Below are 23,419 nucleotides of genomic sequence, written 5' to 3' on the forward strand. Positions count from 1 at the left end.
CCCCTGCTGGTCATTAGAAAGAGAGAAGATTTGGTTTAGCAGAAGCTACATCCCTCTTTAATAAGCAGTCTGTGGGATTAAAGTGAAAAGTGTGAGGACCTGTGAACGTGCCTGCAGACAGACGTTTATCACAGCACTCATGTTTCTCTGCAAAAGAGCTTTTTTCCCCACAATTAACAGCCCATTTTCCACCCACTCAAACGCTCCTCCTAGAGCCTGTTGTGTTTAACAGCGTGCTCAAGGTGTTTTTATTAGGAAATGTCTGCCATAGCTCACAATCAAAGCTGCTCATGTTTGAGATGAAGCAACTTTATGGTTTTATGTAAAAGCTGAGTCATGTAGGGCCGAATGATAACAGTTTACCTTCCATGAATAACAGATTCCAATCAAAACTATTCCTTTTGTGTAGGAAGTGCACTTCCTTGTTATTGTGAACTCATAGAATGAGCTTTTGTAGTTTGTTTGAGCAGGAATTTTCAGTATTCATCACTGCAGCGCTGCGAGGCAAACTGTTCCTCAGACTAGCATTATTGTTTCCCTTGCCCTGTAGTTGGATGGCATTCTTCTCTGATTGATTGGACTTTATTCTGGGAGTTCAATCCAGGGCACAGTTTTATCTGACCTGAAAAGCGATTCCATCAGCAGCTCATTCCGTGCCCAAACACTGATTGCTTTTCTCTGCCGTGGCTGTAAGAAGACATTGTTTACCAAAGCTCGGGTTTCACGTTGCGATATGCTGCTTTGGCTCTCTGCAGGCCTGAAAATGTCAGAGATATGTGCCTGAACAAAGCCAAGCCTGCCCTCGATGCCCTACATACTGCAGCTCTGCGAGGATGGGGAAGGACTTCACTTGTATTGCTTTTTCTGCAGTCTCATTGGTCCAGCGGAGCCTGATGGTGGTTTTTGTGTGCTTCAAATGACCACATCTGGCACTGCGATGGTTGTGCTGGGAGATGTCTGGTGCATGCCTGAGAGAAAGAGTTTGCAGTTTGGGGTTAGGAGTGTTTAATTCGCTGGTTGTAGCTCAGATGGAGGGGCAGATATGAGGAGGCTGCTGCCAAACTACATTTTTTTGTCCTGTCATGGGTCCAATTTCAGTGTTTCTCATTGCATACTCTGTACTTGAGCAAGCTGCACATGTATTGTGTGATTTGTTTTCATTTTGTCATTAACATTTTACTATTATTTGCACTTGGTTCAAGTTGCTTTTATTGAAAGATGTGCTGAAGGGCAAAATAAGACTCGCAAAACCAAAAGTCAGCACAGTAATGGTTTTTATCTCAATTATCTTGTTTTAATAATTACAGACACCCAAAATTATAACTGAAGTTAAAAGCTGGTTAATTGCACAGCCCTGATTGAGTGTCTCACACTGACTTTTGGTCCATGTTGGGCTGCAGCTGGTGATGGTGGTGCTAGTTCTATTCTGGAAATCCTCTGTTAGCTGGAGGATAACTCTATCCAGAGACTGCAGCAGGTGGAGAACCAGGACTACCAGCTGCAGAGCAACATGGAGGAGATGGAGTCTGTTTGAGGGAGGCGGAGCTCTGTTATTTATTGTCACAAAGCATATAGAGTAGATGTGCTGTGGCCACATTCAGAATCTAATTCTGCAGTAAACACTGTGAAACTCCTCAGGAGGCACATAACTTTGCCTGAGAAGTGTATTATGGATAACATTTAGTTGTTGACTTCCAATTTAACTGCACACAGTTCAGGTAGCTGCCTCACATTTAGCAGAGGGAAATGGTTTTCTTGTGTTAATCAGCCACGTTAACTGCTGATACATCATATCCCCTGCAGGGGAATAGAAGCTGTATATTAACTTCAAAGTGAAGTGTCATTCAGCTACATCCTCTCTGCTAATCGCCTGTCCCGTCTTTGATGATGTCAGCTGGTGGGTTTTCACTTCAGACACAAACAAAAGCCGACGACTTTTCTGTCCAGTCTCGTTTCTATGCATTTGTTTGTGTCTTTGTAAAACTGTGATTTAGTTTCAACTAAAGGCTGAAAGCCTGAAGCATCTTCACCACAAAACACCCACCTGTGTTTGCTTTATGCTGAGGAAGAACTAATAGGAGCTTCTATACGAGGACATAAAGGCAGATCCTGCTCTCAGAAACTGACAAAACACAAGCTTAGACACATTTCACCAACACTTAAAGCTAAGCTGACTGAAACCCCAGAGCAGGGGAGGCAGGGGAGCCATGTGATGGTGCAGACACAACATAAATGGCTGTATCCGTGGATCATCTAAACCACAAGGGAATTTACTTTGGGGAAAAGGAACAAAGTAAATTTTCTGCTTATTTTTTGTACTTACACAAACTTGAGAAATGGCAAAAATGAGAAAAACGTAAAAAATGTCATTGGTGCCTCACTGCCGGCCTGTAAGACAAAGCTGCACAAGAGCTGATCCTGCAAAAGTGTCTCCTGCACGGTTGAGCAGCATCACAGGTGACACCAGGCTGTCGGAGCGATGACTTCGAGCCTCATCAACCCAGAAACCGTCACTGCCGTCAGCGTCAGTCCCACTCCCACCTCTGCATGGCAGAACGGAGAGCGAGGCACAGGAACGGAGGCATGATGGACGGTTACAAACAGGACACCAGCTCGTCTCCTTGAAGCAGGAAGTGTGAAAAAGGAATGGTGGGTGGAGGCTGTAGCGCAAATCCCATCCTTATTTATGGTTTGTTTTCCCCACAGTTTTATGTTTCTGCTTGTGGCACAAAATCCATCAACAGTAAAAGTGCAGAAAATTCATCCTAATGCACAACCTAGACAGGCGGTGGACTTGAATTCATAAATGACATTAATTTGCCTCTTTTTTTATTATAATTTACTAATTTGGTTTTCATCGGAATTCTATTCAAAAATGATTGCAGTCCCCTGAAAAAATATCTTTGAAGCATGATAGCTGCTTGAAGTTTTCCAAAAATCATGGTTTTTGTTTGTATTTTTGTTTTTGATATTGTTTTTGTTTTGTTTTGCTTTGTTTTTGTTTTTTTAAGAGCCAGGTGCACTTCCTTTATCGCACAAGGCAGTGGAAACGAAAACAAACACACCGTAAATGTGAAAGAAATAAACTGACGTGCTGATTGATCACAGGGGAACTCTGAGGATTAGTCTGAATCTTCAGGTGACTGTGACACAGCCACCACATTAAGCATAAATCTATCCGGAGCATGAGGACAGGCCTCCTTGTGATGTCATATCTCTGCCTCCACGCTTCTGTTGAGATGATTCAGCAGCTGAAACCACAGCTGGAAGGATCCTGTTGACCTGGCACACCCGGACACAAAGAAAAGACACACACACGCACACAAGTAGGATATTTTCTTCAGAAGGTGTCTGTCATCTGCCAGCATGACTGTTCTTGTTTGAAATTGCAAGTGCATGAATCACAAAGTCACTCAAAGAGTCAGAAAGGCCTGATGTTCATGCATCCTGCACATCACAGTCTGTTATATCCAACAAGAATATACTGGATAGGCTGTCAGATAAGATATGATAAATACTGTACAGGCTGAAAGTCCCCCCGTGAGATTAGGATAAGGAGCGCACACTAGTCCTCTGTCTGTGAACTTGTTCGAGTCTTTTGTTTGGTTTGAAAAACAGAGCAGAGTTGCTTTAGAAACAGTTTAATTTTGCTCTAAGAATATTTGTTGAGCCGCCTCGTGCTGTATGCTGTTGGTGACTTTAGCACAGACAGAGAGAGACACTGAACTATAAATCTCTGGGAGAATTCAGCTGCAGCAAAGATGATGGAAAAAGTGAAACTTGCAGGACCAAAAAAGCTGTTTAAAATCTTGTGTTTTGTGCAAATACAGGAAACTTTTAAAGAAGAATTTATTCGATTGCCTGATGATTCTGAGCATGCATCGAGCCGATCGGGATCCCTAGCCTTAAGTTACTTTTTGCTAAATGTGTGCAGTATATTGGAATTACAGCATTTTGAAACCAGGGAAAACCAGCTTTGGCCCAGCTAGACCTTTAATCATAATGTTGATGATCACGCAAGCTGAAAATTCAGCACTTCCTTTGTGTTTCCAGTAATGCATTTTGGTCTTCTGATGATTTACCTGTTTGTCTGAAGAGTCTCTTTCAACACTTTTGCTTTTCAAATTAAGGTGTTTCCAAATAATGATGAGCCATAATAAGAATTCAGGATCAAAATTCAGTCTGAAAATTAAGATTAATTATAACTAAACTGCAAAACTTGAGAGATAAGTTGTTAATGTAAAAATCTGTTCAAAGGACTGTATCAGGCTGTATCACATGCAGAGTCATGTGATTCAGCCTCAACGTGCATCTTATCCTGACAGTTAATCCTGCAGAAGTCATATAAAAGATATTCTTATCTACTTTGTAATTTTGCAAGAAATAACAATTTAACTCTAAATGACCTTTTGTGGATCAGCTTCAGTATCATCAGGGAGCGGATCTTGTTTAATTCCACAACACATTCTGGGAATTGATTAGAAATCTCTGTTATATTCCCGACTAATATCCTGCCCCTCCACACGGAGTGTTTTCCCCTGACCTTGACCTCACAGCTAACCCGTATCTCATGTTTACTGTCTAAACAAAAGATAAGCGCAGAATAAAAGCACACCAAGTGAGTGAAAGCTGACATTTAGTTAAGACGACTATAAAAGACTGTAAAGCTCTTTCTTGAAACAGCTGCCTGGTATCAGAGGCATCCCCACCAAACCTCCATTTATGGCAAATGAATCCATCACCCTCTCCCCCTTCTACCCCTCTCTCTTTCTCTAACTAAATAGTTTCCACATTAGCTGCTAAGTGATCGGGACACTGCCTGTGTTCAGCTGACATCATGAGTAAAAGCCACAGGATCACAGGAAAACCTGATCTGTGGTTTCAAGAGGACACATTCTCTTCTCTTTGGTTGTTATTGTTGTTGTGTTGTTTAAACAGAGTCAAAGCAAATGCATTTTACTTCCTCGTGATCGAATAATGGAGGTAGGATCAAAGCAGCACTGACAGGGAAGATGATTTGATGTATGACGTGTATTGTATTTGCTGCGTCGTGAGAAGAAAGGATTTAATTGTTATTTAAAACAGAAACTTGGAGCTTTGTGTTTTCCGAGGAACAAAAATTATTTAAATCAAAGAAGTGTTCCTCTTAAAATACCTTTTTCTTGTGTCACAAAGTACTTGGCAAATGAAACATTTGAACAAGTTCAAGGAAGAAAGTTCTTTAATAATTACTTTGTGAGAGCGCTGGGCTGGGTGATTAAATAAACTAGAATTTCAGGTATGCGTTTGGCTTCCAGAAAAAAACAAGATAATTTGGATTAAAAACAAATACTCTTTTGCATTTGTTTTGCTGTTCTTTTTCTCCAAAAATCAGATCCCTCCCAAATACTGTGAACACTTACGTTCCTGTGCATGAACTTACTCGATCAATAACACATCTCTATGACATCGTTATTTGTGTTTCTGTTTGAATGACAGCAAAGAGTTCACTCACTCACTTTTTGTACACACACCAACGCACTTTTGGATTCGTGGCTAAATCTCTTTATGGAAAACTGACCAGGATTATTGAGTGTGTTTTCCGGGAAAACTTTCTGACTGAACCGGTTTCAGCTCTGCGGAGAACTTTGGATCCTTCGTTAAATGTTAATCTCAGTTTAATTTGTCAAGATGTGTGCAGAGAGAGCTCAGAGGGGGAAACTGCAACGCAAAAAAGAGACAAAAATGAAGGAAAACAAAACAAAATCCTACATTTCTTAAGTGTGAAAGCAAAGGGCAGGTGTTCCTTTATAAGAGCTTTCTGAAATAGCCTTTTCATATTTTCATTGATGTTTCTCTGTGGTAAACAGACTTTACCACCATTAAGTACTGTTACAGTGTCACGCTGACCCGTCTTAAATTTTGAGGCTTAACCCAATTACGGCCACACCACCACTGCAGCAAACATCACATAAAGGACTAATTCTGTCGTTAATCCCAGACTTAAACCGTGTCCTCAGGAACGCTGAACAGAAGACTGACGGGCAACACAACACAGCTTTTATTAATAAAAAGAATAATAATAATAATAAAGGGACCGCAGTTTGAAAAAGTAAGAAATCAGGTATTTAAACTCAAAAAACATCAGCAGGGTAACTGTGAATAACAAAATGATTCTAATAAATCCATGTACAGAATCCACATAATTGTCCCTTTACCTTGATGAACCCTAATAACCCAAACCAGGAATATTCACCATTAATGCCGTCAGGATTAAGGTTACCATTCAACGGTATTAAAGCTGAACCCAGTGCGGTATCCGCTTAATAAACCCAAATCCTTCAGACTGTGTGGAGTTTGGCTTAGAAGCTCTTCAGGTTTTTGTTTGGACAATTCTGAGTAAAAAGAGTTTATCTTCATATGATTTTTTTTTTTTTTTTTTTTTATGAGATATTTTCCATAAACTACAGAAGGGACAAAACAAAGTGCACCAGTTGAACCCCTCTCCGACATCCTGAGCCTATCCGGTCTTTAAGTGATGATGTGATGAATCCTGCTTCCGGGCCCAAAGTACTCTGCATTTAATAAGGCTGTTGTGTTTTTAACATGTTTTAATGCTTTGTATCTTGTTCTATTTAATCTCAACAAGCCGCTAAAAACAGTCAGTGATCCCTGACGGCTTCTCTCGGTTTTAATTACCACCTTCCTGTCCTTTAGTAGATTATAGAGGCTTTTTTTTCTGTAAAAGTTTTGGTAATTTTGTAATGTCATGGATGACATGAATTTTTCTAATGATGCTTAAATGTTAAACAGATTAGCTACTGTGAATAAATAGGCTTATTCTAATGGGGTCAGGTGTCAGGCTAGTAGATGGAGGGATGGACCTAATGTTCTGAAGCACTAAGCATCCTTTTCATGTGTTCGTTACTCATCAGTTTAGTTATCATGTCTGCAGTCCTGTTTTTAGCCCTGTGAAACCCGCCTCCCCTCTTATCTAAACGAATCGCAGTGTTGGAGACGTTCCTTTTGTTCACCACTGTACCGTCCCCAGCAGCAGCTGTAAATGCCCTTCTCCTGGTTCCCACCCCTCTGCCAGTAAAACTCTGTCCTGTGGGGGGGAACCCTCTGTAGCCCAGACGTAATCTGCTCTCTTCTTTAATCTGCTCAGCTTGAGGATTTTTTTCCCCCTTTTTCTCTCACATAAGCCAACATTTCCATGTGTGATTCAATCCCCCAGTTTGTGAAAGACAGTCTGATTTCACCCTGCTGCTGTCTTGCTGAATCCTCCCCGATGTAAATTGAATTTGAAATTTTGTCCAGTAAACAATTAGTTGGCAGTTGATGAGCACGACAGTCTGGCAGATAGACATAGAAGAGACTACTGAGTCAGCTCAGCCTGGTTTGGTTTGCCTTTGTCATTATAACATACACAGAGTCTTATCAGCAGCACAGCAGCCTGAGGATTCATCCGTCAGAGTTCGTCCCTGCCAGTGTGTTTAAGTTGCTCAGTTGTATTGTTGTTAGGACTGCCACAAACAATTATTTTGATAGTCGACTAGTCCTTCATTTCATTATTTTTGTGATTAGTCGACTAATCAGATCATGCATCCATTGAACGTAAAACATACATCTTATTGCACCAGCATGCATCTCCTCTTATATAACTATCATTAGCACATACCTTTCTTCAAGCTGTAAGCTAACTAAAAATAAAGACAAGATGATAGTTTATTAAACTTTTAATGAAATTTGCAGATTGTCTCAGTGGAGTTTAATAAACTCAGCCGTCTGCTCCTTGCTATCTAAAATACAACAAGACATTGGAGTAAATTCTACCATCTCACACTTCTGTTTAATCAGTTTTCTGTTTGACATTTATTCAGCCAGTTGAAAACTATAACTTAATCTCAGCCAAACTGATTTACTCTGGAACAAATAAAATACTGAAAAAAGCCAAACAAGAAATTTTTTAATTTATCTAAGTGACTACTAGATCATGTTTGTCGGCCGTATTTAGAGCAGTCTACGAATTTGGACAGCCTTCGCCGCGTCGCTGTAACGTAATCGGCCTACAAGTGCGGCCTCCGAAGGCCCATGAATTTGGACACAGCTGGAGACTGCTTCTTCTTCTTTGGCGTTTAATAGCAGCTGGCATCCTTGTAGATGCATTGCTGCCATCTTCTGTTTCACTCCGTTATTACACTCTTTTCAGGATCTTACAAAGCCTCAACTGACTCGTTGACTATTAAATTAATCGTCGACGATTTTGATGGTCAACGTAATCGTGACTAGTCGACTAATCGTGGCAGCTCTAATTGCTGTGAGTAGTTTAAAAAGGTGCTTTGTATGACCTAAAGTTTGCTGAAGCTGTTTTCACATACGCTCTGCATTTCTGAGCTTTTCTAACCTGATAGAAGCAAACACTGTTCAACAGATTAATTCAGATCAGTCGGTCTCCTGAGTAAAGAAACAGTGTGGCTTTAGATGTAAACGACATCCAGGCGGCTGCCTCGCCTAAAGCACACCCGAGTATTTGCAGTACTGAGAACACATCGCTCTCACTAATTTTAGCTGGGGAAAAAATTAGCTGAAACCCAAAAAGTTTTTCATATCAGGCTGTAAACATGTTCACTTTTGCTGTTTTCAGATATTTTAACATGGAAGTCTATGGAACTGATTCAGCAGAAGCTTGAGCCTCATGAGGACATTAGAGGAACTGCACCTTTTTGCGCTACAGCTTCATTTTATGACCTCGGGGGTTGCTGGTCATTTCCATCACTCTCAGCTTTCTTTAACTATTTTAAACTTCTTTGACATCAGGACTCTTTTTGTTCCCACTATTACTCCGGTTCTTCCACCACCCAACTAAAAAAAAAAAGCCATCAACCATGGCTACTAGTTGAGCCTTTATTCTCCCAGAGGTTTAAACCCAGTTACTGACATTACTGCTCAGTACCAACAGTGACTACAAAAACTTGCACAATGTATTGCTAAAAAAGTTAAGAGAACAATAAAATAATCTTTAAAAAATGAAACTAAATGTGTGCTGGGTAGTTTGTTCATTGGCTAATCAAACCAGTGTAGGTCAACAAAGAGTCTGATGGTAGGGCTGCACGATTAATTGTTAGAAAATCGCGATCTCGATTCATACTTATGTGCGATTTCATTTCCAAATGACAACGATTTAAAAAAACAAAACAAAAGACGACGACGATTGTACCGCATTTTGATCCGGGACGTAATCTGCATGAAAACAAGCGCTCACGCTTCCTGCTCAACAAATGACAAGGGCGGAGCCTTATACCACGTGATACAGAAGCTGTGCCGTGTGATGCTAAAATTAGCAGGGAAAAAACAACGGAGAACACGTCAGGGATGACGAGAAAGTGACAGGAGAAAATCCGTCCCGGTCAACCACCCAAACATCAATAACGGGAACCTTATACAGCGCTTCCCTATACACGTCGAACTTCTGCAGGCACAAAGAAATTACGGAGGCTATCACTTATCACCTGACCAAAGATATGGCTCCCATCAACACTGTGCAAAACGAGGGATTCAGGAAAACGATCAACACCCTAGACAAACGCTACACAGTGTCGTCCCGCAACTATTTTTCTATTGTTGCACTACCTGCTCTATACACGCAGTGTCGAGCAACGGTGGAGACGGCATTTCAAGCAGTACAACATTTTGCGGAAACCACAAAATTTGAGACATTTGTTGTTTTTATGTTTAGTTATTGTTTTTATGTTCAGTCTCAACTGTTACGAAGTTGATGTGCAGTAAATAAGTGCAATAAATATTTATATTGGAAAAGAGAATCGTGAGAGAATCGTGATCTCAATTCTAAGCCAAAAAATCATGATTCTCATTTTATGCAAAATCGTGCAGCCCTATTTGATGGTGACATCTGAGAGAAAGAAGGCTCAGCAAAATTACATAAAGCGAGGAAGTAAACCACTTAAAGGTTGATGAGAGCCTTGCAGTAATGCAGCCATCTTACTTTGTCTTCCAACAATTATCAGGTGGCACCGCGCTGAGTGCGCAGTCACACCTGAGGCCGTGCAGATAAAGCACTCACTGAGCCAGCCACCTTAACCACGTCGTCCTCCTGCCTAGGAGGAAGTTGGAGTGTGTTAAAGCTGTAAGAAAAGAGGCCTTCTCTATGTTTGTTCCTCATAAGCTACCCTTCAGGCACTGATCAGCTGAACGTCAATGAGTTTGTTTCAGCTGAAACACTGACATATTCAAAGTGATTCTTTATGTTCCTGAAACTGGAATAAACCTGGTTTCATACGTCTGACTTACAGTCTGGTTTTTAATGATCTTTGTATATTTTCAAACGTACACGTGAAGCAGATTTATAGTAGAAGCCGGAGAGAAAAAACATGTCTGACAGAGATTCAAAGAAGAAATGAATAAGAAATATGTTCCCATTTGTTTATGTGGCTTCATAAACAAATGGGAAGATTTCAAATCATTTTCAGTGGAAGCCAGTTTAGCTCTTTGGTCTTCCTCCCAACAAAAACACATTCACGTAACAGCGCGCCAAATCTACCCTGTCCTAGAGTTATAATGCTGTCAGAACTATTTTTGTATTTTACTAAGAATTAATCAATTAATCAATCAATCAATCTTAGTTCTTGATTGCTAAAATAATCAATAGCAGCAGCCCTAATTGGATTGTGGGGTAGGAACTGTTTTAGAGTTTCTGAAATGGGACTAACAGAAGAAGTTTGAGAACCGCTGCCTTAAACACAAACTCGGGTAGCAGCTGAATGCAGCTCTTTTCCGCTAGTACCTACTCTGGTCAGCTCGGCACTAGGGCTGCCACAAACGATTATTTTGATAGTCGACTAGTCACTGATTATTTTTGCGATTAGTCGACTAATCAGATCATGAACGTAAAACGTACAGCTTATTGCACCAGCATGCATCTGGTCTTATATAACTATCATTAGCTTACAGCTTTAAGTGTTTAAGGTATGTGCTAAGTAAAAATAAAGACAAAATGATAGTTTAGATTGTTTCGGTGAAGTTTAATAAAAACCTTTCTATCTAAAATATAACGGGACACCGGAGTATATTCTCGAGCATCTCACACTTCTGGTAATCAGTTGTCTGCTTGACATTTATTCAGCTGTGTAAAAACTATAACTTTAATCTCAGCCAAACCGATTTACTCAGAAACAAATAAAATACTGAAAAAAAGCCAAACAATAACATTTTTAAGTTATCTAAGTGACTCATATATCATGTTTAACCTGAGTAGCGAAAGACGGCGGTGGGTTTGAAAACTATTTGCCAGGAGTCCGGTGTTCTCACCGGGTCTAGTGAGCCTTGAACCTAGCTATCGAGCTAGTGGGTAACAGACGTCTCCGACAACGTCGGAGCGCTTTTGAAAATATGTGGTGTCTTGATAAACTGAGCAGCTATTTGAAGTTTACACAGCTACATTCCTGCCTGAAAATATGTTAAACGTTTATTTTGTGACCCAGAAAGAATAATAAGAGTAACATTAAAACTAACTAGCTGCTGCCATTGCTGGAAACTGAGCAGGGCTGCGCTATGAATTCTGGGACACAGTCTTCTTCTTCGGGGTTTGGCATCCTTGTACATGCAGTGCTGCCATCTTCTGTTTCAGTCCGTTATTACACTCTTAAATCCTAGTACTTATTCCTGCGTCTTTTGGGATCTTACAAAGCTTCAAACGATGCGTCGACTATTAAATTAGTCATCGACGATTTTGATAGTCGATGTAATCGTGACTAGTCGACTAATCGTGGCAGCCCTACTCGGCACAGCACGCCTCAACTCGTTTTCTACCAGGTACCAGTTACCTTTTTCTAGTACCTACTTTGCAGCTGTTCCAAACGATCTGAGGTGATCTGAGCCACCAACTGGTGTCACTCATCACTCGATGAGTCATGAAAGTGCCTGCCATTTTTGAAAGCCAGCAATGGGGAAACTGGCTACACAAAAGACAGCACAGTGGCCACGAGTCTGACAAATAGCCATACACAGCAGCAGGTATACCATCGTCTCAAGTCCTCCTTTGTTGTGACATTTGCGTCGCATGCAAATGATTTTGGCTGTGTTTGGCTGTGTTGCTATAACGACTCCATGTGCCCAAGTGGTACTTAATTGAAATGGAAAAAAACAAAAACCAAGTTGAGCCAAGTAGGTACTAGAGGAAAAGGCTTATTATCTGACTACAGCTCTGAACCTGAACTGTGGTCAACTGTGGCTTGAGTAGCAACATTCAGGCCCTTAAGGCTGCCTCCTCCCACGCTCCACCTTCACATGTTATTTCATAAAGCGGCCAGCGGGTGTGGACTGTGATGTTGTGCCTGCAGTTTGCTGTCCATTGTAACGTTGTGACTCTAGTGTTGCAGTGCAGCACGTGGCAGAAAATATCTCAGCCTCTGCTTCAGGACTTGCATCATGATCAGTGCAGCAGTCAGTCAGAGGAGACGCCCTTCAGTAAGGTGAAAGTCAGCTCTTTGATCTGTGTATTACCTGCTAGACTGGGCTGAAGTATTTGGAAGTGGAACAACATACCAGAGCTTGATCTGTGAGTTTGAAAGTTCATCAGGCAAAGCATCACCTTAAAGAAAACTTGAGCAGCACAGATCTGCTGTACAGTCCTGAGTCGTCTCAACGCAGCGTCTGATTGCCCAACAGCATTTTCAGAGGGTGTTTCTGAGTTCTTCATGCACTGAAACATTTTTGGAACCAGCATAAAAAAGTCTGAATAAATTAACGAACACTGCCTCATTGCCTTTAGTATATGCTAATAAAATGTGCTTCAGTGTAAACTTATCCCCACCAGAGGCTCATTTAGAGTCATAAAACGCTGAACTCTATCACGGAACTCCTTTTTTTGACAATTTTTCCTAACTGAACCCACGAAACCGTAGGTGAGGGCCTGTGTCCACAAAGGTTGATTGATTAGTTAACTCAATTTCGAGGTTAACTTCTACGCTAATGTAACTCACTGTTAATGTTGGGAAGGTGAAGAGGGGTACTGAAACACTGAGAGCATCTGTGGTACTTGGAAAGAATCCAGATATTTGTTGAATTGATGTAAAAGCAGTAATTTGTGCTACATGTAAATACAAAGTTTCGGCTGCTGTGCTGCTTTCAACGGCCTAGTTTTAACAGTGTTTGCTTCCTTCGATCTGCTCGACTCTGTCCAACATCTGTATCTGGTTATCAGTTAGGCCATTTGTTCTGCTGAGTCAGCCTAGCCTAGGAAGGAAGCCACAGACTAATGTGCTTCGTCATGCTGTGATATGGACAGAAAACCCAGAAAAACCTCTACAGCTGAGGGAGAGGAAAGCCAGAGAAATGCTTTTAATGAAATGATGCATCAAATCTTAAATAAAGTCATTGTATGGTCAAGTTATGTCAGCTTGCCACCCTGTTTTTCTGTGTTATGATGACGTTGCACACATTTTACAGGATTGCAGAGCAGGTCAGCTTAATAACAGACTTTTAATGTCACTGAAATTTTTCCCTCAGTGATTAAACAACGTAGGTCATCAAATTTTCACTGTGGATCTTTTCCTACTTTCTCTAGTGTTTAACTGTTTGGACCATACTGTTGTGATGTGAGGACCATAGGGGTGCTTGTAATAATCTTGCTCGATGCTGTCAGACATCAGGAAACGGATGAGGAGGGTTATTTTGAGGGGTTATACACAGCCCAGGCAGTGGCAGACGCCACCTTCTGGCAGGATTTGAGATGTCTGTATAGATCTGGTCCCGCTTTATGATGTCGTCTATGTGCTACTGTTAAGCTAGTCGCTAAAGGTGTTGTTTGCTCGTAGTCTGAATTCTAAGTTAAAACTTTTTTCTCAAATTTTTGGGAACATTTTTTTTCCAACCAAACTTTTAATGCAGCCACTGTTTTTTTGTTTTTTTTTAAGTTTTTGATGGTATTTTACCTATAGTGCCCTTCTTTGTACCTACCTTCGGCTGGCCTCAGTCCAGAGAGCAGCAGAAATGTAGAGATATACCATGCTAGGTCACGTGAAGATTGAAGCAGTCGAGTTCACCTTCAGGTGAGTGGATCACTCAGATTAGCATTTGTTGCCTCGGGTAATTCCCTGGAAACCTGCATGTACCAAATACACTCGCTTACAGCAAACATTGTTTCTTATTTTTCTTAAATTTCCTGCACAGTGATCTACCTGTCGATGGACTAACGTGGAGAAGCAGCACCATCATCAGCTGCTTTGGCTCCAGAAGAAGAAATGTCGCACTCTGAGAGAACAATAAAGTGGAATACACATAATCAGTTTAACTGAATTATTCATTAGTAACATTTCTCTGCTCTCCTTGTCTCTGAATGCGGTTCAATAATACATGGAGCTATATTTGGGGCTTGGCAGTCCTGTTAAAGTCAATGTCATAGTACTGCCATGGATATAATCTGCATTTACATTAATATAAAAGTACTGCACTGCTGTGAAGGTGATTTGGCTTGTGCTGAATGATTAATATGAACAACACACATCTGCTCTGTTGGATTTCACTGTTGTGCATCTTCTTTATATTCATGTAACAGAATCCATGATGTTCATATGAGTGCTCAGGTGAATGCTCTCACCATCCATAATAAGACTGCTTGTTCATAATGTTGCTAAACACCGTTCTTTAAGACTCTATGAATAATGACCTGAAGATATAAGTATTGATTGTGTTTATCACCAATATTGGTAAATTTCTATGTTACAGCAGCCAAAACTTCTAAGAAAATATCTTCAGTAAAGTAGAATAAATGTGTAACTCATTAAGGTAAAATTCAAAACTACAACTACACGTTAAATGAGCTGAGAAAGTAAAAAGCTAAATAAAATACATACAATAAAGTGGATTCATAAGGTAAAATATTTAATATCTATGTCTTTAGTAGAGCACACAAAAGAAATAAAATCATTATGAATAAGTAACTGCAGCCTGCGAATAAGCACCATAACACTGGAGAACGAAAACAATTACACTTTTTGAAGATTAAAAAAAAAAAAAATGTTGTGTTTAATTTATGGATGTGCCGATCCAAACTTTCAGTTCCAGTGCAAGAGCTCCAATTAATAAACTTTAATGTAGTTCCATCTGATGATTGTATTAAATGTAGACAGATGTGTGCAGATGCTGTTGGCCTGTTGTCCCTCTGTTTCCACAGTGGGCCTTTGTGGTTGTAATTTAACTTTGATCAGTCCAAACTGCAGCCCCGTGTTGTTGTGTGCCTGCAGCCCCACGGCGACACACTGAGTCAGCTCTTTGAGTTTGTTCGTCCTGACAGTTCGCTGCCTCTGCTGGTAGAGTGATGTCCTCCTCTGTCCTGCCTGGCAGGTGTCACAGCATTTTATGGATGACACTAACTTTGTGTTAGAGGTTTAAATATTTCATTTCAGGCCCAGAATACACAGCAAAGTGCAACCAAAACTAATCTGTTATTTATCCAGTTTGTAGATTTATTCAGCTATTATGTAAATGTGAAATTAGCAGTTTCATATTAAAGCATTTCTTTTATTTTCTGTCATATATATCTGCTGTTTCCTAACTCATATGTCATAGGGGTCATAGAGAGGGGATCACCCTTTTTGTGGTCATCTCTCATCCACCCACTTGCTACATAGGATAGACTGAGGCCAAGTATCAGATAAAGAAGGATTATTGTGAACTGCGAATTATGCAAAGCTACTCTTGTGGAGTCCAAGAATCGAAATTGATCTCGTCTCTAAACAAGTTGGAGTTAGCAGGAAAAATATCTCCGCCCACACCCAACCAAGTTAGTGTGTCTGTCTGCTCGTATTCCAGCCCTTCAAGGAGGAAATTGAGCTCCTTTTCACACAGCCTTCCATCAAGTGTCGTTAAAACTAGCGCAGTAAATGAGCTAGAAACGTTTTGATGCTGATTAACGCCGTGTGCCAGGACATCAGCTCATTTTCCACCTGATGAGTTTTCTTCTGTTTGGCCTCCAGCTCGCTCCTCTCTTTCTTCTGAGAAACAGCGCCGAGCTGCAGCTCCACTGTTTGTTTATTCCTGATATCACATGCAGCCGATCGGAGAGCCGTGATTGGCTGAGGTGTGTGTCAAACTGGGTTTCTTTTTTGGAGTCTGGTGTGCTTAGGCAAAACTCCGCTCTGTCTCTACTCGTGTTTGACGTCTGTTTTGGTATTTGACTATGTGTGTATTAAACACGTTTAAAAGAGTATAGCACAAGTAGATTGTGTGAAATTTTCAAACACTCCATTGTCCAAACACTTTAAAACTAGAAAAACTTGCAATGGAGTAACTTTGTACTAACAGACGGTCCAAGAAGGCTAAGCTCCAGTTTTAGTGAGTGAAATTAAAGGATTTTATTTTTTTATTTTATTTAATTAAGGTTAGCTTATAAATTCTAATTCTAAGAGATAAAATATGTGCCTTATCTGTGTGTGTTTAGTCCCATCCTTCTTTCAATTTACTTCCTGCTGTATTTTGGATGTTGTTTTTATTGCCCTTTTTCCTTCAAAGTTGGTTATTAAAATCTCGAGATCTGTTTTCTATGTATGGATGAATAGAGCCAGTCATTAGTGGAGGAATTATGTTATATTGAACAGTGTTGTGGAGCCTTCAGGGGCTGCAGCATTCAGTAAACATTTATTGTAACAACACCATCAAAATTATTTAACCTAACGTTAGCAGTGAATTTGCAGTCTGTGAAATGTTGGCTTCAAAAACAAGGACACAGGTGCTCAACCTTGCTTTTATAAAGGAATCTATGCAGGACATAACCAGCTGTCAGAGACAGATCTCACAATGTAAGAGACAGCATCGCATGTGAGTTGCATTCTTTGGTGCAAATAAATTAGATGATTCTTATTTGCAAAGCTTCACCAATCTAGCAGAGAGCGTTTGCAGTGCAAATCGAGCAACAATTGTTTGGCGACAGGTTGCCTCCCACCTAGCAACATGTGCAATCAAACCCTCTGGACAACCAGTTTTTCACTAAAACTACTTGCAGTTGTTCACCAAATGCAAGACAATTCAGTGCAATCACTGGCAAACCAATGTTTTTCCTATTTGCAAAGAAGTTGCTGTTTTATTTTTACTTTAATGTGTCTAATCTATAACCTTGAGTTTTGTCTGCGGCTGATTTTTAGCATTTACAAATGATAAAACTGTTTTCAATTTTCATTTGATTGCTATTATACTTAAATAAGGTTCAGGCATTTTGGCCTTATAACCCCATTAAAGAAATAAAGGACACAGATTTCTGTTCTCAGTGTCTATTACATAAATTTGCTGATCATGATTTAAGGAGATTTAAACAGACGTGATCATTTGTAACAAAAAGCTCTGACACTTCTTTGGAGGCCAAACACTATTACTGCTGTTTCTGTTGTTATTTTCCCCTGTAATTAGTGGCTCCACTCTTTCACGTAAAGCATAAAGCATGTTTGAACTTGAGCGAAGCATGTATTAGTGTCAGTGGCAGTATGTCCGGAGGAGGATGCTCCCATTTCAGTGTTTTCACTGCAGCAATTCGAGTATGAAGCGCCATCTCAGGAGGAAGTGAACCGTGAAAGAGCGTTGTGTCTGTGCGTCTTTAAATGTGCTCTGTATTACAAGTGCTGTTGGCTCTCGGCTGTAATAAGAGTTTACTGCACAGCTCCATCATCCAGTTGCCACCCTGCCCGGAGTCCTGAGCTCTGCTGAGTGCTGCTGAGTCACTGCTGGCTAATCACCGCAAACTCCAAATGGTGGCATAGCATCACAGTTAATCACTCCCACTCTGTTACTGTATCTGGTGCATGTTGGAAATTGTTTAGATGAGTCTGGCCCCGCCTGTATGAGCCTGTGGTTGAACTGGGACACTCCCAGTCTGCATGTGTGGAATAATATGCAGGCGACCTATTGTCCTCATTTCCATCTAAATATTTTTTATTCTTGGAGTCCTCTAGAGCAGCTTTGCATGATTTTTGAACTTTGCATAGTTCAAAATGATTATTCATGTGGGTGGGGCTTTTCCCCAGTGACATCATACAGATCCAAGAGTAGAAAAAAATTCACGGTCCTTTATGACTTCAATGAAAACAGTCTCTAGAATATCCTATTTTATTCAGTGAGACCTGAAACTAGCGACTGAGTCAGGAAGGTGGTTCCTAAGATCAGAAATGTTAGCAGTGAATTTCCAAACTTTTGCAACAAAGAAATTGCCCCCTGTTGGACATTAGGAGGAATGCAGGTTTAAAGCTTAATCTTAATCTGGGGGCAGGGATAGCTTAGTAGGTAGAGTGGTGGCCGGGGTCGGGGATTCAAATCCACTGAACAGCTACCCTGAGGTACCCCTGAGCAAGGTACCGTCCCTACACACTGCTCCCCGGGCGCCCAGTGGCTGCCCACTGCTTCACTAAGTATACATTATTATTATTGTTATTATTATTTTAAGCCTATTCGCTACTTCCATCTTTTATATCACAGACTGTCATTACTAATTAAACCCTCTGTTAAACAGTTAGTAACTATAAACTCTGAAGAGGTCAAATAGCAGCTTTTATTAAAGCTGCATTTTATTTTAGAAAAGACTCTTCTTCTTTTCTGACTCTAACAAACCAAAATCTTCTTCTTTGGTCTTGGTGCGACTGGTGTTTATTTTGCAGTGTCCTAAAGGTAGAGCTGAGGTCTATCAGACGCTAACCACGGGACAGGCAGTGACGCGGGCTGAGGTGCTCATGAGTCCCTTTTGCCACAGGCGAATTACTAAAAGCAGCAGCAGCAACAACTGAGCGCGCTCAAAGAAACACACTGGCAACAGTTGAGACTCTGTGAAAGCCATTAAAAGGTGAAACAGCCATGTTTAAACCCACTTCTGGTGGGTCCACAGTTCATCATGATTTCAGCATTCTTGGATTTTTCCATTCTCTTTGACTTTATGTAAACTTGTGCATTTAAATATGACTTCCTCATATTACAATATTTCCACTTGAGGCTCCAGCAGTGAGTCAGTCCCCACAGACTGACATTTTAAAATGCCCAACTTTACTGCAGAAATAAACATGCTTACAGCTTAATACAAAAACCAGGTTTGGTCTCTGTAGCTGATACCCTCCTTTATAACAACTCATCATCCAGATGGAGGCTTTGATATTGATGCGTATTAATAAAACTATTTTAATGCTGCATAACAATAAAGGTCTCTTGAATCAAACAGAATTTTATTTGTTGTGTTGTTCCTTGATAGCTCGATGCATTATCTGCCTTGTGGAGGGCAGCCGGTTATTAATGGATCAGCTGAACCAGCAAATAGACTATTTATTAAAATGCACTTAATAACAATTTACAATTGAATTAATTTCAGCATACAGAGCATCAGATCATCTCCTTTCAAACTGTTGGAGAGATTATATTATTATATCATTATGAAATCAGACGGAATTAGAAGAGATGCATATCTGCCAGAGGAGTAAACTTGTGCAATAGCTGTAACGAGAAATATAGACAGAGTAGTTCAAAGTTAATGTAATTTAATTTGTTAATTCTGGTTGATTCAGTCTTCACTCTCATGTCTTGATTTTTATGGGCTTTTTTTTTTTTTTTTTTTTGGTTGTATTGTTTTTTTGCAATCCATCAATTTTCTTCCGCTTATGTAGTGCCTGGAGCCTATCCCAGCTACCATAGGATGATAGGTGGGGTACACCCTGGACAGGTGTCCTGTCTGTCATACAGAAAACAGGGTGTTGTTTTTGAAAAACTTTAAATAATGACTGATTTAAATTGAGCACCATCTTCCCTGTGCAGCTTGCCTGTTCCCTGCAAACCTCAACAGAGAGGCTATTTGCATGCCGGGAATCAGAACTTCTCATTCTGCGCTGTGTTTGCATGCAGCACTGTCTGTCGTTGTTCTTCAGCCTGCAGCACAGATACAGCTTTGATAAACAAACTATCAAAAGGACTCAAATGTTAATGCTCATCAGCAGCTTAAAAATGAAGCCATAAATGTCAGCTGCGCTCATCTCTGACCTGCAGCTGCATCCAGAAAACAGACCTGTAAGCTACAGTTAGAGTTTAAGCTGAAAGGTAGACCAAGTAAAGACAAAAGTTCTTGATTTATGGCACTGTGAGAGACATGACAATGTGGTGATTACAGAGCAGGAGGCTGGGAGGGAGGGACAGGTATGCTGTATATAATTACAAAGCTGGAAAATGATCCGGCTTTCCGTGTGTGAGGGACACGGCTCATTTTTGAGGAGTTTGATCGATGTCTGAGTTTTGCTTGTCTTTACAGGTTGCTGCATGTGTGTGTGTGTGTGTCCGTGTGTAGTGTTTCCACTGGTAATGAGATGGCGAGTTGAGAGAAATTCTTGATTTAATTTAAAGGCTTCTCCACATCAGAGTGGCCAGTTGTGGGTTGCCGGGTTTTTCCAGCCACTCGGATGACGATGAAGAGGCACTCGTGTTCCTCTGAACGAGGCTTGATGCTAGTGGGTTAGTTTGATCACAGCCTGATCCAAGAGTCCTTTCTGAACTTTTTCTTTTACATGATCAGGAAACAAACTGACTGGACTTCTAAAGTTTACTGCCCCTCGCTAGTTTTCTAACCTAAATATGCATCCCGTGTTTTGTTTTACTTTACTTACCACATTTCCACATGATTTATTTACTATAATAATTTTTTTCCGCATTTTTATCATGTACAAAACCACCCAGCCCGCCAGATGTATCAGACAGCACATGGATTGAGTATCCAGACCTTAGTGATCAATAAAATCTTCATACTCACGGGTTGCCCCTGAAATCATGTAAACATTGGGAGATTTGCTGTCTTTGCTTCATGAAGCAGCATCTCAGTGAATGGAAAGCTAAACCAACACGTGCATGTTGACAGAGTAAATATCGAGCGAGGCTGAAGCTGCTTTCAGTGACGGCAGGGTGCATATTTGAGCTGAGGTAAACACGCGTCACGGTCTGACCACTAACTGCCACAAATGCTTCAAGTCTGAACCTTCATTGTGAGCTCAGATTTTGAAAGAAGCCACTCGTCTTGCAGCTGTGTGAACTGAGCTGACATTCAGCTCCAGCTGGGTAGCTTTACTGCTCAGAGACCTTTGCCTGTGCTGAAAATCTTGAGCTTTTTAACCAGATGTTTAAAGTCCTGCTTTTTCTCCCTGTGACCGAATCATTAATTTCCATCCACCATTTGCTTTGGAGTCATATGGAGTGTCACTAGCGAGTACTCCAGCGACGCGCGGAGGGTTGCTCATCATCATCTCCTCCTTTGTAGCCCGGCTGTACTCAGCTGTGCGTTTTTGTCTCAAGTGGTAAAACACATTTATTGTTTCCACCTCTAGCAGTTGTTATGCACACTAGGGAATGTAAATGGATGTCGCTGCTATGGTAACAATATTACGATATGACACTTTCCTATCACATAAAAATGTATGTGGTTATTATGACAGACCAAGTGTTATGGCACAGCCCTTGTTGCCTTTAACATTATTGAATTTCAGATCAATTCCATTTCAATTTAGTGCAGTTCAGCTTCATTTGTCATTCAATCTCACAACAGTCACTTCAACGTGCTTTATACTATAAGGTAAAAGAGAGAAAACCCCAACAACCTGACAACCAGGTATGACCACACCCTTGGCGACTCTGGGAAAGAAAAACATTCTTTTTACAGGAAGAAAAACCTGTGGTACAATCTCAGGAAGGGAAAATAGTCTGGTGCTACATAGGGTTAGGCATAGAGACAAAAAACATATTTTTGTATCCAGCTGTAAGCATGTTTATTTGTAATGTAAAGTCTGTGAGAACTGCTGGAGCACCTGGTGGACGTTAGAGGAACTGCAGCTTGTAGTGCTTGTGATGACATCATTCTGTTTAGGGTTGCTGTTTTGTTATGTGGAGTATTACTTTGGTTAGGGTTTGAAAGTTATTGGTTATTTATCGCATGGTTTATGTTGCTTATTGTAATTTTTCTGCTGGTCTTTAGTTTTTTCTTTTCTTTTCTTACCTGTTAGTGAGGTGGTTGTTTCTTTCTTTGTGATATTAATAAAGTTTAGCCTGTGCAAATCTCTGTTATCCCGCACTGTTGTGCAATAGTGTGACCTGGACTGTGCGTGAAAAGTAGGCCACAGTTTTGTGCCCTTGATGCATGGACACATTTTTTTTAAAACTGCTGCTTTTACATTGTAAATTAGGAAAAATCAGCTCTTTTCTTTTACTGTCAGACTAAATAAATTAAATCCACAAACTCAAAACATATTAAAACTCAACATGAGGGGACGTGCAACGCTGATGCCCTGCGCCAGTTTCAGCTATCTTATTTTACAGTGTCAGCATGTAAAAATTATGCTGTCCCCATGCAGCTGTGCTGCTGTTGCCTTTGGTGGTTTCTTAGAAAACAGTAAACCAAGTGGCCCAGCCTTGTGCTTTAAGGGGGTCGGATTACTTTACGTTACTTTACGTTTCTAGTTTTCTCACTGTGTGACCTTATTTTTCACCCCAACAGAGTTTCTTTTAACTGTGTTTTAAGGTTAGCAAAGGGACACTCAGATGAGAATTTTTCTTACAGTGTGGACATTTGCTGACACACTGTCAGGATTGAAATGCAGCAGATAAGAGGAGGGGAAGAAACTAGAGCCGAGCATGTCGGATTGGAGGATTTGGGAATTTGGAAGGGATGATGTCTGAGAGATTTGGGTCCAGAGCCTTCAGGGTGGGGGTGAAATAGAGATATACATGCGTGTGTGTGTGTGTGTGTGTGTGTGTGTGTGTGTGTGTGTGTGTGTGTGTGTTTTGGGGGCTCTGGATGTGGGTGGCAGCAGAAAGAGAGTTAGCCATCTGTCTGCAAAGAGGCGGAGCCTGTCTGTCCTGGACTGGACCACGTTCTTCTTTGGCGTTCCTTGTGTAATTCAATTTTCCAGAAAAGACTCTTTACCTCCAGCTATGACTCCAAGAAAGAGCTCAAGTGAACCTGTTTTGCGTTCCTGTGCAGGGTTTCTCTCTTCGTGTGGGGCCTGTCGTCAGTCTAATTACCGTCATTCTCTCCAGCTGCAGAACAAAGAGGCTGATCTGAGGATTAGAGCTGCAGATAACCAGGACTTCTGCCTGCAGCAGGGGAGAGGCATCCATTGGAGACACTGAGGAAAATATAAAGGGAAGAGCACTTTGTAGTTCGGTGGTTTTAAGGGTAGGATTCCTGCAGGTCTTTAAAACAGCCCTAAATTAAAGACAATTAAATTAAGGTGTTAAAATTCTCTTATGTTCCCAGTAAATTTGCTGGTAGAAAAATCACAACAGCAGTTGGCTCTAAGCACTTTATTATGTAAGGTAAAGACCCTGCAATAATACAAGAAAACAGACAAAACCCCAACAATCAAATTACCCCTTATGAGCAACCGGTTTGACGACAATGGCAAGGAGAAACTCCCTTTATAAA

General features: G+C 40.7%; 1 protein-coding gene across 1 annotated transcript in view; it reads left to right on the plus strand.

The window, feature by feature from the left end:
- clasp1a (cytoplasmic linker associated protein 1a) overlaps nt 1-23,419 on the plus strand; it is a 97,740-nt gene that overhangs the window by 5,020 nt on the left and 69,301 nt on the right. The gene's annotated exons all lie outside the window — the stretch shown is intronic.

Source organism: Maylandia zebra, linkage group LG16 (genome assembly GCF_041146795.1).
Source record: "Maylandia zebra isolate NMK-2024a linkage group LG16, Mzebra_GT3a, whole genome shotgun sequence".
Classification (NCBI taxonomy): domain Eukaryota; kingdom Metazoa; phylum Chordata; class Actinopteri; order Cichliformes; family Cichlidae; genus Maylandia; species Maylandia zebra.